Raw genomic sequence first — 5,252 nt, 5'->3', positions numbered from 1 at the left:
AGTGCATACGGTAGCTTACCAGAAGTGCACATGAAAAGGTGCCATATTGTGAAACAGCACCTTGCTATGTTGTTGCATTCAGTCTTTATAAACAGATGGTTTTGCTGCCCGTCACATGTAGTGGTACACATATATAACATTGTGCAGTGTGGTATCATTTCCTGTCATGACGCTTTCATTATTACAAATGCAGTTTTCTAGTGAATGGAGTCCAGCGAAGCAGTGCTGTGAGAGCTTTTGCAACTTTCACCATTTATTCCCCAATATCACTGTTTGAATCTGTCCGTCACTTTGCCTACGGCTTGTAATGAACAAAGTGACTCACTAAAACACGTTCAACTTTTTTCCGGTACGTAAATATGACAAAAAAATGCTAGCAAAGTTAATCACATTAATAATTGTGGTTGCATTCGCATTACTTGCTCGAGTCAGATTAATAAATTGAAAATTGACTATGACAACACTTCAATTTTCAGTGCAGACTGCTAACGGAGCCATAAAGCGTGCTCAGACTAATTTCACTATGGGGTGCGTCAAACTCGACGGCGGCTGCCTGAATGAGCAGTTTGGGCCTCTCTAAGCTAATGATGTTTTATATTTGTTCTCTTAATCACATTACTTGTGTGAGCCAGATAACAAAATAAACAATGCAACCACATGAATGTGCTTTGGCATTCAAGCTGCTGACAGTGGCAGTGTGGTGTTGTCTGCTGCTATTTCACCACCACTCGCTATGGCATGACTGCGATTTCCAGTGCAGACTGCTAACATAACCATAAAGCGTGCTCTGACTTCTGCTATTTCACTATGGGGCACGTCAAACTCGACGGTGGCTGCCTGAATGAGCATTTTGGGCCTCTCTAAGCTAATGATGTTTTATATTTGTTCTCTTAATCGCATTACTTGTGTGAGCCAGATAACAAAATAAACAATGCAACCACATGAATGTGCTTTGGCATTCAAGCTGCTGACAGTGGCAGTGTGGTGTTGTCTGCTGCTATTTCACCACCACTTGCTATGACATGACCGTGATTTACAGTGCAGACTGCTAACAGAACCATCAAGCGTGCTCTGACTACTGCTATTTCACTATGGGGCGCGTCAAACTCGACGGTGGCTGCCTGAATGAGCATTTTGGGCCTCTCTAAGCTAATGATGTTTTATATTTGTTCTCTTAATCGCATTACTTGTGTGAGCCAGATAACAAAAACAATGTGTTGTCTGCTGCTATTTCACCACCACTCGCTATGGCATGACTGCGATTTCCAGTGCAGACTGCTAACATAACCATAAAGCGTGCTCTGACTTCTGCTATTTCACTATGGGGCACGTCAAACTCGACGGTGGCTGCCTGAATGAGCATTTTGGGCCTCTCTAAGCTAATGATGTTTTATATTTGTTCTCTTAATCGCATTACTTGTGTGAGCCAGATAACAAAATAAACAATGCAAGCACATGAATGTGCTTTGGCATTCAAGCTGCTGACAGTGGCAGTGTGGTGTTGTCTGCTGCTATTTCACCACCACTCGCTATGACATGACTGTGATTTACAGTGCAGACTGCTAACAGAACCATCAAGCGTGCTCTGACTACTGCTATTTCACTATGGGGCGCGTCAAACTCGACGGTGGCTGCCTGAATGAGCATTTTGGGCCTCTCTAAGCTAATGATGTTTTATATTTGTTCTCTTAATCGCATTACTTGTGTGAGCCAGATAACAAAATAAACAATGCAAGCACATGAATGTGCTTTGGCATTCAAGCTGCTGACAGTGGCAGTGTGGTGTTGTCTGCTGCTATTTCACCACCACTCGCTATGACATGACTGTGATTTACAGTGCAGACTGCTAACAGAACCATCAAGCGTGCTCTGACTACTGCTATTTCACTATGGGGCGCGTCAAACTCGACGGTGGCTGCCTGAATGAGCATTTCGGGCCTCTCTAAGCTAATGATGTTTTATATTTGTTCTCTTAATCGCATTACTTGTGTGAGCCAGATAACAAAATAAACAATGCAACCACATGAATGTGCTTTGGCATTCAATGCTGCTGACAGTGGCAGTGTGGTGTTGTCTGCTGCTATTTCACCACCACTCGCTATGGCATGACTGCGATTTCCAGTGCAGACTTCTAACATAACCATAAAGCGTGCTCTGACTTCTGCTATTTCACTATGGGGCACGTCAAACTCGACGGTGGCTGCCTGAATGAGCATTTTGGGCCTCTCTAAGCTAATGATGTTTTATATTTGTTCTCTTAATCGCATTACTTGTGTGAGCCAGATAACAAAATAAACAATGCAACCACATGAATGTGCTTTGGCATTCAAGCTGCTGACAGTGTCAGTTTCGTGTTGTCTGCTGCTATTTCACCACCACTCGCTATGGCATGACTGCGATTTCTAGTGCAGACTGCTAACATAACCATAAAGCGTGCTCTGACTACTGCTATTTCACTATGGGGCACGTCAAACTCGACGGTGGCTGCCTGAATGAGCATTTTGGGCCTCTCTAAGCTAATGATGTTTTATATTTGTTCTCTTAATCGCATTACTTGTGTGAGCCAGATAACAAAATAAACAATGCAACCACATGAATGGCTGCCCGAATGAGCATTTTGAGCCCGCCAACGATAATCAGGGTTAACAATAGTGTTTCAATTCAGATATGCCAGCATTTAAATGTGTTTCTATGCCACTTCTTAAATCGAGCACAATGTGTGCAGGACGTTGCTTATCAGAATTGAGCTTCTATTATAAGCAATATGCCATAAATGGAACTGCTTATTTATTTGAGAGGTCACGGAATGGATGGTTGGCTGTTGCGAACCCACCGGCAAAATTTTGGTAGCCCTAATAAGGGCTGTTGTTTTGTTAATAAGAAGCGTTTATGCTTCGTCGAGTGGCTCAATGCCAGACAGCTCGCAGTCGGAGTCGCTTTCTTCAGTGTCATCTTCACCCAGCTGGATGATGATGGGTTGAATGTGCTCACTCCCAGACGTGTCAAGTCTGAACTTTGCCTCCAAGTCCATCACATGCTGAATGCTCTTCCTCCAGTCTTCCGCCGTTACCTGCTTGATTTTCTCCCTCAAGATGACGTCGACCGTGGACAGCTTGAAGTCTCTGTTGTCCGCAGCGATGCCATTTTTGACCTTGGCCCACACAAGCTCAATGGGATTAAATTCGCAGTGGTACGGCGGGAGCCTGAGTACAATGCAACCGGCCTTTACAGCTGTGTTGTCTACGATGTAGCTCAGAAAGCGTGACTTTACAGATGCCACCAGCTCAAGCAGCTGCTTCTTTATCATCCTTTCACCGTAGGTGATGTTCTTGCTTGTGAGCCACTCCTGTATCTTTTCCTTCTTCCAGGCTGTCGTCGGCAATTTCTCTTCTCGCCGGCTATGGTAAGGTGCATTGTCTAAAACAATGACGCTACCAGCTGGCAACTTCTGCAGAACGTCATTGAACCAGCCCTCAAAGCGATTGCCGTCCATTTCCTCGTGGTAGTCGCCTGTCTTTTGGCCTCGGAATATATCCAAGCAGCCGTCGACGAAACCATCCTCGCTGCCGATGTGCGTCACGATCAGGCGCTGACCTTTCCCAGAAGGTTGTTTTAGACCCGTCGTCAGGCCATTTGCTCGAGCGAACAGGCGTCCGCGCTTCTGCACCACGGTGTCTGTCCACACGATCGACCGAGTGTGTCCTGCCGTCACCCACGTCTCGTCCAGGTAGAAGATCTTTCGGCCTTCCGCCCGGTAGCGCTCCACGTCACGGAGGTAGCGATTCCGCCAATCGGTGATGTTATCCCGGTCGATAAGCAGCGAGTTGCGGCTTCTCTTTTCGTGCTTGAAGCCGATCTCGGCAAGCAGGCGACGCACAGTACACCGCTTTAGTGATGGTAGTTCCATACGCTCCGAGAACTCGGTAGTTACCTTCTCGACCGTCGGTATCTCGTTGCGGCGAAAGAAATCGTGCACACATGATCTCAGCGCGCACAACGTAAAGCTGTCAAACTTCGCGCTGCGTCTCCTCTTCTCCGCATTGCGTGGGCGCTTTCGCGAGGGCGTCGTCAGTTTGCCACACGAAAAATGCGAAGCTTTAACTTCCTGCCTCACCCTGAACACAGTCCTTTCGCTTACACCAAGCATGTCGGCGACAAACTTGCTCGTGTCCTCCACGCTGCGTTCAGGCTGCCTGTTACGCCAAAACGTGTAGCAGTGGAAGATCATGTTGAGTGAATCGCTGTTCAGGATGTGGCCGCTCTTGCTCTTGCCGAGGCTCCTTGGTGGTGTGGTCATCGAGGCGACACAAGGCTCGTTCGGCAACAAAGGATCGCGTTCCGATGTCACCTCGCTGGGCTCCATGGCGGAAAACTGGCACGGAATGCCGCGCGCGATCGTTCGCGAACTCACGAGATCGCAGGTTCGCAACCGCGAAAAAAAAAGAAAAAAATATTAATTAAAAATAAGCCCAACACATTAAAAAAATAAGGTTGTGCAAACACACAAAAAGTATATATGAATCTTATGCAATTAAGCCAGCGACTGCTACGCCCGGTGCCGTCGATCTTGCTCTGTAGCAGACGACGCACAGCGTTGTAGAAGGCACGGAGTTATTTTTCTCTCGCGATCCGGCAAGTGCGGTAGCATTTCCATCATGAGAGTTTTACCAAACCACTCGTCAAGATACACAAATCTTATTTATACCGACAAATACGTGTTTTAGAAGCAGTCACATTTTTTTGAGTGGGACTATTTCTTTAGTCGCGGAGGAATTGGCTGCTGCGCTTCGGTCAACTGGGCGGGGCCTCCTCCTGTCTTCTAAAGTTGTACCCGACTATAGGAAAGTGAAAGGGCGAAATTCAAGGGTGAAATTTCCATGTCCTGTGGCACCATAGCAGAAAAGGGAATGTGTGGCTTAGTGGGACCATCTGAAAGGTTAAGCTGCCATTGTGCTACTCACGCACAAGGAACCACACTTTTGTATTTTATTTACAGGTACGTAGTAGACAAAGTGATAAATGGTGTCAGTGGACGCTGGCTTAATCATGACAACACCACCATACCGATATGGGTCATAAACAATTCTAATAAGGGAACATTTCTGCAAACACTCACGGCTATTTCTCATGTTTCTTCAATTGTTCAAACGCGTTAAATTTAGGCTAGGATAATATTCTCACAGAATTACTGAATAATTGCACCAGTAATTATATCAAGGTTCTGCAACCTCATTCAGCAATAGAGTTAGTCA

Source organism: Dermacentor silvarum, unplaced genomic scaffold (assembly GCF_013339745.2).
Source record: "Dermacentor silvarum isolate Dsil-2018 unplaced genomic scaffold, BIME_Dsil_1.4 Seq883, whole genome shotgun sequence".
Classification (NCBI taxonomy): domain Eukaryota; kingdom Metazoa; phylum Arthropoda; class Arachnida; order Ixodida; family Ixodidae; genus Dermacentor; species Dermacentor silvarum.
This window is presented reverse-complemented; position numbering follows the sequence as displayed.